The 10035-nt window shown below is 61.8% G+C and overlaps 1 long non-coding RNA gene across 1 annotated transcript; it reads right to left on the reverse strand.

Annotated features, from left to right (window-relative positions):
- Positions 1-2962: 2962 nt before the first annotated feature.
- LOC124235666 (uncharacterized) lies at positions 2963-4106 on the reverse strand. The gene is made up of 3 exons (XR_006887541.1): positions 3727-4106; positions 3325-3459; positions 2963-3233 (listed from the first exon to the last, which is right to left on the reverse strand). It is a non-coding gene; the product is annotated as an uncharacterized LOC124235666 (long non-coding RNA).
- Between the last annotated feature and the right edge of the window lie 5929 nt (positions 4107-10035).

A 10035-nucleotide genomic window follows, 5' to 3' on the forward strand; every position in this document is an offset into this window, starting at 1 on the left:
GACCCCAAAGCCTGTGATGAGACCCCAAGCCCTCCCTTGGGCTTTAGGAGCAATTCTGGAAACACTTTGCAAGACATGAAGTCCATCATCACCCAGTCCAAGGGCCCGCCCGCCCCGTGTCCCTCATGCCTGGGGTTGACGTTGAGGTGAGCTTCTCGACCTTGGGCCCTTGTGGGTACGGGAGAGCCGAAACTCGTGGAGCAAAACAGCCTGTTTATTCTGGAGCTCCGTCTTACTCAGGAGCACTATCGCCTGTGCTCTAAAACGAGTGTAGGGGCCGGCTCAGTGGTTGGGTTCGCGCGCTCCGCTGCAGCAGCCCAGGGTTTCATCAGTTCGAATCCTGGGCACGGACATGGCACCACTCATCAGGCCATGCTGAGGCGGCGTCCCACATGCCACAACTAGAAGGACGCACAACTGAGAATATACAACTATGTACCAGGGGCTTTTGGGAGAAAAAGGAAAAAAATAAAAATAAAAAGTAAAATCTTTCAAACAAGTGTAAACTCAATTTTTAAAACGTGAGTACACACGCTCCGTGCAGTGGGAACTATTAGTGAATGCGTGGCTGGACACAGGCCTGGAGGGCACCCCACCCCTCTGCTCCCCATACCCCAGGGCGCTCGGCCCGGCTGTCTGGAGCCTTCTCTCTCAGCTCCTGGGGTGCCAGTTCACCCGGAAGAGCCGGCATAGAGGGCCTGAGGTCCAGGGAAGGGCTTGAGGAACGCATGCCTCCGGACCCCCCAGACCCTCGCTGAGGAAGCCACTCGTCTTGGGCCAGCCCTGTCTGACACGGAGACTCAGATGACCTCCGATCACTGTCCCAGAAAATAACACCGCTCCCCAGCACGTGCCCTCACTCACCCCGGCCACAGGGACTGTGACCACGGCCACGGCCAGGCCACAGCGCCTCCCCACAGCTGGGTTGAAGGACGTCCCCGAAAGCTTCAGGGACTTTTGGAACACAGCTCATCTTCGCTTAGTTTCCTGTTCATTCCATTCCATCTGAGCAACGTGTGTACGGGCTCCTGGCCCCCCCAGAACCCAGAGCCTTCCTGACCTCAAGACGCTGAGGACCCAGGGCTGCAGGGGGTGAGCTCCCCGTGGCTGGAGGCGTGTGAACACAGGTAGGGTGCCAGAGAGTAGATCAAAGACAGAAGAGGAGAAATCTGCCATGTGCCGGCTCAGAAAGCCCCCAGTGTGTACTCACTCATCTGTCCCAGGGGTCAGGTACACTGCACCAGGCTGTGTAGACACCGTGGCAAACTGTCCCACCCACCCCGTGTCCTTAGGAGTCCTGATCCTGTAGGGTGAAGGGCGTGGAGTGAAGAATTATGGAAATGACTACAATCTCTAACCGTCAGGGGAGCCCAGCAGCCGGGGTGGGAGATCAGGCAAGGCCCCTGGCGGAGGAACCAGCCTTCCACGATGCGCCCCCTACGGCAGGCGCCCGGTCCGGACTGTCCACCCCACTGTCCTGTGCATAAACGAGAAAAGCAGTACCCCTGTTTCCTTTTAAACACAGCCTCTGCTGGGGGTCGTAGGTGATGAAAGTTTTCTCTCCATGCTTGTTGGTTTTGTTTGAATTTTTATAATGGGGGGAAAAGCCATTTTCATTTGTGTAAAAATATGCAAGCAGTAAACACAAACATCTGTTTTCCTCAATTGGACTTGAAATGAAAAAGAAAAATGTTGCTCCCCACGGAGGGAGAAATGGAAGAACAAAACCTGGGGAGACCAGGCCTCCCCTGACCCGCGGACCAGGGTGGCCACAGCCCTAGGGTTCTCTGCCTCAGTTTCCCCTCCTGGGAAGCTCAAAGGGCACCCCTGGCTTAGCTGCGACCAGGAGGAGGATGCCCCCCGCCAGAAGCCCGTGCTGCAGCGTGTCCGCGCTGCATCTCTCCCCACAGCTGTGCCCCCTCCAGGTCCCTGGCCTCATGTGCGAGTGCCTCTCGGGACCACCACCCTCCTGTCGCTGGGGTCCCCGAGCAGAGCGTCCATCCCATTAGGAGGGATCCACGGCAGAAAGCCATTTCCAGGGCTCTGGGCTCCAAGGACGTGGTCTCCTGCTGGGAGGGGGCAGGAAAGCTGCCCCCCCTCCGGGGACAGTGCAGGTCAAGCCCAGACTCCCCAGATCTCACAGTGCCCTCCTTCTGTGGGGTCTGCCTTTCACCCCAGGGCCTTGGGGGCTGTGCCACATGTGCCTCGAGGGGTAAATCAGTGGAGTGGGAGGGCTGGTAAGTGCTCCCGGGAGACAGGCGCCAGCTCCTCCCCATCTGTCCAGTGGGAAGCTGGTGGGAGCCTCAGGCCTGTCCCTCCGGCTCCCGGGTTCCCGCCCAGTGTCCTTGGGGGCTGGTGCCTTTCTGGGCGTTGTGTGGCAGGGGAGGAGGGCCAGAAACACAACCCCACCATCGTCAAGCCCTGTCGGCCCTTCCTGAACCCCTCAGGCAGGGCCAACCCCCGCCCCCCACGGCCTCTCCCCCAGTGGCCCTGAGCGAGGTGGCCCTGAGCGCGGTGGCCTTGAGCGCAGCGGCCTTGAGCGCGCCCCGCCTGACCCCTCACAGGGGTGCGAAGGCCGGCAGCTGCCAGCAGGAGCTGGGCTGCTCCGCGGGAGCTGCCTCCCTGTTGTCCAGGCTCCTTTGGAAGCCAGCGCCACGTTCTCACACAAGAAGAGGAGCTGACGAGGCCAGCCGCCAGCCATGGGTCGAGGGTCCTCGGTCCCTTTGCCTGGCCCCTGGCCGCTGGCTGGGCCGGGAGGCCGAGTTTTGGCAGAGCCCGGTTCTCTCACGGCACCTTAAGAGGTGGAATTGGCGAGGAAGTCACAGCCAGCCGCCGGTGGGGACGCCGGGCACAGCCCAGGCTGGGCTTTCAAGGGGCTAGTTCAGGAGGAGGCAAGAAAGCGCTGTCTTCCTCCTTCTGCAGAAACAGGAAGCACGGCTCCTCGGAGGAGCCCTGGCCGGGCCTCCAACTGCCCGGCTCCCTAAGGAAGCGGCACCGGGGGAGGCACAGGCTCAGACGAGCAGGGAAATCGTGCCATCCTCACTGTTAACCTGAATCACATGGAACCCCAACACCCTCGTTTGGTTTCCACGTTTGAACGACTCTGGGTGGCTGTCCTGCTTGCGTCCGCTGGACATAGCTAGTAGCATGAGCGCAGCCGGCTGCCACGTTCCTTCTCTGTGTTTCTGGAAAGCCTGGAGTTCTGGCCTCAATCACGTCGGCCCAGTTGGAGCCTGTGTTTGAGGACAGAGCAGGCTCAAGTCTCATCGTCGTCACATTTTAGCAGGCTGTCCGCCCTCACGGGAGGGACGCATCATCACTCACCCTCTCTGTGGCCCGAGGCGGGATGGGTGGGGCGCTGTGGGCTAGTGGTCGCAGAACATGGAGTCTTCCAGCCCCCGGAGAGCCGAGCAGCGCCTGCCCCGCTCGCTGTGGGGACGAGCCGAGCCCCCTCTACAACTGAACAGACACACAGGGGGCTCGTCAGTCACCTTGTTCCACCTGCAGGGAGACCAGCTGCCGCCACACGCCAGCAAGCGGCATGGAGGCAGGTGCCCGAAAACCTCGGCTTGCTCCCTCCTCGCTGAGCGGGCTCTGCCACCTCGGGACATGACCTCCTGCAACCCCCAACCCACCCTTCACCCCTCTCCCTCGCCAACCCCGACAGCCTGGTGCAAAGCTCGTGAAATTCAAAAACCATCTTTCTCTGTGTTAAAACACTCTTACCCCTTGGGTTAGTCTCCTGGGACCACAGTAACAAACGACCATGAACTCAGAGGCTTCAGACAACAGTAATCTATTCTCCCACTTGCAGAGGCCAGAAGTCGGAGATCCAGGCGGCGCTCCCTCCAGAGGCTCCAGGGGAGGGTCCCTCCTGCCTCCTCCTCCAGCTCCTGCGGTTGTTGGCCCTCCTGGGCTGGTGGCCGCCTCCCTCCTGTCTCTGCCTCTGTCCTCACATGGATGGCTCCTCCTGAGTCAGAATTTCCCTCTTCCCAGGACCCCAGTCTTTCAGTCTTTGGATGAGGGCCCCCCTACTCCAGTCCCACCTCAACCTAACTGGATGACATCTGCAAAGACCCTGTTTCCGAATAAGGCCACAATCTTAGGCTCCTGGGAGAACCTATCCGACATGTCTCTGGGGACACATTTTGACTCTCGCCACCCCAGCCAGGGCACCCGGCCTGCTCCACGCAGAACCCAGTGATCTCTTTCAGACCCTGTTAACCCCTCCAATAGCTTCCTGGGGACTGAGCACCTAGCCTGGCCTCTGCTCCGTTTCGTTTCTCAGTCTGTGCCCAGGCCGGGGGTCCACAGGCGAGGGCCAGGGCCGGGGCCAGGCTCAGCCAACGGCAGAGGGCAGCTCAGAATGCCTCTCAGCACTGGCAGTGCATCTGTAACCGCTGACCAGGATCACAGCCCTGGCCTGGTGAGGGGCCCAGGTACATGAGCAGACAGACGGATGGAGGGACAGATGGATGGGCAGGCTGCTTCGGCCTGGGGCTTGGCACTCCACATCAGGATCCCTGGCCCCAGTGGCCCCCTGCAGCAGCCTGGGTCAGGCCATTGGAGGGACAAGGGCTCTCCCCACCCCCAGCTTCGCAGGACTCCCGGCTGTGGGGGGTGGGACAGGGGTCTCAGCGCAGACCTGGCGTCTGCTTTGCTCCACACTTCTTCCCTCGCCTTAGCTCCGAGGCTCACTGTTCTATGAGAGGAGCGGATGTTAGTACGACCACAGTCAGGACCCCCAGCTGTGGGGAAAGGAGGACAGACGTCCCCAGGACCGAGGCCCCGTGGAGGGGATGAGGGGACACCTGTCACGTTCATCGCAGCTGCCCACCTCCCCCAGCACCCTGCACTGAGGGACCCTCCTGCTCTCCCAAAGTCACTGACGGGGAACTACCCACCACCTGCATGCTCGCCTGCACCAGCAGAGCCCTGGGCCCCTGTCACCCGCTCCCAGCCCTGCCCTCAGGCGATGGGAACCAACTTTCCTTCGACGACGTGTGGGAACCAAAGATTGAAAACGCCCGTGAGGCCCCCTCACCCCTGCCTCAGGGGCAGCCACGGGAGCGAGGTGCCCGCACAGTGGGTGCTCAGCACCCTATCGTCACCCCGGCACAGGGGGTCCGCCCTGAATGCAGGTCCCGCGTGCGGGTCACCTGGCTGGACACCAGCATCCTGGGCAAGGATGGGCGGTGGCCCTGGGTTCCCATGTCCACCAGCCCGGGCCCGGATCCTCCCGGCCCCACGCCTTGTCGCTGTGAGCCCCTGGGAGCATGCAGCCGAATCCCACGACAGCTGGCTCTCCCATTACTGCGAGTGTTTCCACCCTCCCTCTGCCCGGTGATAGTGGCTCTGATTTATGTTGTGCAAAGACCCTCCAGCGGCGGAAGCCCCTCGGAGGCAGGCTCTGGCGGCATTAGGCGGTCCTCTCTTCCAGCCGGGCCAACGCAGTCGCGGCCACATGAAAGACGACCTTCCTGGCAATTTTTGAAAATTATTGCACCAAGTGTTTACCAGCAAAGCCCGATTGTGCTGATAAGGAGGCTGGAGGGGCCCACAGAAAGAGGAGAGAGAGGGAGGTTGCAACCCCCCCCCCCCCTCGTCGCAGAAGCTCGGATGGCAGGCAGGGCCCACTGGCATTCGCCACCAAAGTGCCTGTTTTTATTTAAATGGCCCCGAGCAAGTCTCCGTCTAAACTAACATTCCCACGCCAACACTCCGCAGAGCCTCTGGTTTTTGGCAAGTTTTTTCCTTAGCTGTCAAGGCAGAAATATAGAAGAATTGTGGTCTTCCTTCAGGACCGTTGGGGTTTTCCCTTCCCCCTGGAGACGTGAAAATGACTCGCAGCTGTGCCGTACCTGCCGGGGGCTGTGCTCCGTTGCACTTCAGGAGCGTGATTCCCTGGGCCCTCTGTAACCCAAACCCCGATTTCCAGGCCCATTTTCTTTTTCACAGGGGGCCGTGGGGGGAGTGTGGGGGAGGACGGAAGTTCTAAACATGTTTAAATGTGTCTGGAGCAAATGAGAGGAAACCCAGGCCGCCCTGAGAAACTGCCTCGGGGCGGGGCCGAGAGTTCCCGCAGGCGATGGTGGAGGCCAAGGATGCGAGGCCCCACCTGGGGGACGGGGAGCAGAGGGGGAAGGTGGGGGGGGGACAGTCTGCAGGGGCTCCGTGCTTCTCTTCAATGTTGCTGCTGGGCCAGAAGGATTCTGCTGTGGGAAGCCTATATCTGCCCCGTAAAAATAAAGAGGGACTTTTTTTAAAGGGAAATTTCCAGCTATTTTTAACCCCAGAAAGGAAGAAAGGGAAGGAGAGAGGGAGAGATGGTAGGAGGGAGGGAAGAGGGAAAGAAGGAAGGAAGGAAGGAAGGAAAAAGGGGGAGAGGGAGGAAACGAGGGAGGAGAGACAGGCTGGCTGGCTTTTCCGAGAGTGACTCAGGCCTTTGGAGGCTCCATTCGTACCTAAACCCAAGGGGTGGGGCCCCAGCAGTTTCGTCCCTTGGGGCCCTTTCTTTTTGGAGAAAGTTCTGAGCTGCAGCCGGCAGGGCCAGGCAAGGTGGCAGCTCTCCAGAGCCGTCCTCGTCCTCCTGGGGGGGCCCTCCCCACAGGACCTGCAGGGGTCCCCAGATCCATGGGGTGGGGACTGGTGTGGGCAGACTCGGATGCCAGGCCAGGCTCCACAACCCCACTCAGAGAATGAGTGTCCCGCCCTTAAAATGGGCATGGTGGCAACTTCCCCCTCGGGGCCCCGGTCCCCTCGGCCAGCCCCCGCCTGGAGATGTCAGCTCTGAGGCCAACCCGCTGATGTCCCTGCTCCACGCAGCCCCCTGATTTTGGCAGGGCCAGCCCACTTCTCAGCACCCTTCACCAACACACAGGATGCCCTGGAGTCCCTGGCTGGCCCTTTCCTCTTCCGAGGCTGCTCGTGTCCCGGGTACACCCAGAGGCAAGCAGCTGAACCCCGAGTGACCCCACCCAGGCCCAGCTCAGGCCAGGCTCTGTGGGCAGCTGAGGGGATCCAGGGGCCTGGAGAGGTCTGAGCAGGCCCCTCCTTCTCGGGGCTTGGGAGACCACACCCAGGGCCACCACGCTGCTGGGGTCTGTGCTCCCAGCAGTCCAAGGTCTGCGGGGAGAGGCAGGTGGTCTCTGTAAGGGCCTGCACTGCCCTGGCTGCCCCAAAGTCCATATCTCAAATGACAGTACCAAGTGGGCCCCGGGGGCCAGTCCCACGGCCCTCGGAACCTGCACCAGCCAGGACTAGTCAGCTCACCTGTTCCGGGAGGCAGGCTACCTGTGAGGGGACTTGCCCGGGCAACACACTCCCCAGCCTCTGCGCCTGCCTCTGGGATGCTGACCCTCCTTCTTGGGCCTCGTGGGCAGCAGAGGGGTTCACAGCCAACCCGTGCCCTGGCCCTGAGCTGCCACGAGGCCTTGGGGCTCCCAAGCAGTGACCGCTGTGGCCGACAGGTGGACAGGACCCACAGCAGTGCAGGGCCCTGTGCAGAGCCCCGCATTCACTGAGCCTTCTTTTAACTGTGGGTCAGCCTGCATCAGGGGCGGGGCACACAGTGACGGGTCCCTGCATCTGAGATGGCTCATCCCCCTGGGATGGACCGCACATCCCCCTGGAACGCCATATGATGGGTGCAGGGAGTGGGGAGGCCCAGGGGCTCTGGAATGGCTTCCTGGAGGAGGCGAAGGCTGAGGAGGGAGGGAGCAAGACATGCAGGAGGAGCAGAGAACAGACCGACGCAGACTGCCTGGGGTGCAAGGCACGAGGAGGCATCCGCCATCAGGCCTGGAGAAGCTGACAGGGGAGATGCCCGGCACCTGCAGATGAGCCCAGCCAGGCCCCTCCCAGTGCAGACAGCTGGGTGCACACCCGGGCCTGGGGGCAGTAGACCCCTGCATGGGGGAGAGGGGCAGGCAGGGAATCAAACTCTAGACCCCAGGCTACCCACTCCCTTCCCAGAACGAGAGGGAAGCCCTCAAGGTTGGCCTGAATCCATCCTCAGGAAAGATCCATGAGGAGCTAAAGGAGCCCCCCCGCCCCGCTCACGCCTACGTGGAGACACTGCTCACAGCCGAGGATCCAGCACAGGGGACTGGGCAGCCAGCCCTGGCCCGTCCACCTGAAGCAATGCCACACAGTCATGGAAGCCACCTCCTAGAAAAATGCTCAAACCTCTGGGAGATGTTCCCAGTTGGTTTTAAGTGGAAAAAGTCAGGCAGGACTTTAGAAATCATTTGGTAGAGGGGGAAACTGAGGCCCAGGGGGCAGTGATGGTCCCTCTGCGGGCCAGCAGGTCAGAGTCCAGTGCTGGGCCTGGGCCTGGCTGCGGTGGACAGAGGGTGAGATAAGAGTCTGGATCCTTCTCAGGCCCCCAGGCCCTCTCTTTGTAAGCAGGTCAGACATGTTGTACAATCCATTTCAAAAGGGGGAGGGGCCCTACCCCTTGTGTTCTGGAATCTTCCCACAGCTGCCCCCGCCCGGACCCCCTAGCTAGGTCAGGCCCGTGCACCTGTCACAGGCCACCCCTACCCTCAGCTCAGCCTCTAAGCCCTTCCCCCAACACCCCCCTCTCTGCTTTAGTGCCACTGCAACCCCCACCAAGCAGGCCCGTGCCTGCACCCTAAGTCTGACCTGCTGCCCCCACATTGTGAACAATACGTCACAGCAGGGAGGGTGGCAGCCATCACGCATACCCAGCCCCGTCATGGACACAGACAGCCCACCATGGCCTGCCCAGGAAGACCAAAGCAGCGACCTGGCCTGACCCCAAGCCAGTCGCATCGCAAGGTCTCTGAAGAATCCAGAGAATGATGCTACCCCACCGTGGGCTCAGGGGTCGCAGGGGGGCACTTGAAGCAGCAAGACCATCCCTGGCGGAAGGAAGGTGACCGGTCCCCCCGGACTGGGATTCTCAGCCCTGGCTGCACCTGAGCATCCTGGGGAGCTTCACACATGCTGACCGGCCCCCACGCCATGCAGACCACGTCACTGCTGACCCCTCCCCGCCGCAGGAGGGTGCTGGGATGGGTTTCCTTCTGGGGGCAGGAATGGGCCAATGTCAGCACGGCCGCCCCAGTCCACCCTGACAACGGCACCCTGGTATCTCTGGAGGCAGGAGAGAGACAAGCTGCCCCAACTCAGTCTGCCTGGGGAGCAGACGGAGCATGAGGTCCTTGTCCCCTTCAGGGCCTGGCAAGCCGACCCAGGGGAGATGCCCTGGACCTGAGGTGGCCCCGGAGAAGGAAGTGGCCACTGGACACTCCCCACTGCAAGCCGGGCCTGCAGCCTCACCCCCCTGGTTCCAGGTGCCCTCTCCATTCAGCTGCCTGTTTGGGGGACTGCCCTGCGAACCTTGTCTTGGCCCCAGCCGTAAGCCAGGACAGGAGGCCCAAAGTGACTTCGCATCGTTGCAGCCCAATTCTGCTTCTTGCCGTTTCTGGAGCAGCGGGCCATATCACCTCCTCTCCATCTCTCCTTCACTTCCCCAGCCTCCCCGGTCCAGGGCTGCCCGTAGGCCACACCCCGTGGGAGAGGGTCTCCAGCCCCTAGGCCATCAGGACCCCCAACCCTCCCCTTCCTCAAACCCCAGGCCTGAGAAAGTTGATAGAGAGGGAGAGGGGGAAGCCAGAAATCTCGGGCCTAATTTGTGAATGAAAGAGCTTCCCACCCACTCACCAGGGTCCAGCTGCCTGGCCCCTTCAGAGACCTCAGACCTCTGGGGAGGGGAGGCCCAGCCCAGGCCTTGTCCCAGGCTTCACGCACAAGCCCCTCCCAGCCCCAGCCTCTTCTGGCTTTCCTGGGGTCTCTTCTGCCCCTGTTGTCCTGGGATACCCCAGGCGGTGGATGGCACAGGGTTTGGGGGGCTATGTGTCCGCTTGCCCCTTCTGTACCATGGGCTAATGAGAGTGCCCGGCTCATGGGGGTGGCAGGGGCCCAGAGCAGAGCTGGCACCCTGGGCAGACCAGGTAAGACTTCCCTCCTCCCCCCCCCCCCCCCCCCCCCCCCCCCCCCCCCCCCCCC

The sequence above is a fragment of the Equus quagga genome, chromosome 1 (genome assembly GCF_021613505.1).
Source record: "Equus quagga isolate Etosha38 chromosome 1, UCLA_HA_Equagga_1.0, whole genome shotgun sequence".
Lineage (NCBI taxonomy): Eukaryota > Metazoa > Chordata > Mammalia > Perissodactyla > Equidae > Equus > Equus quagga.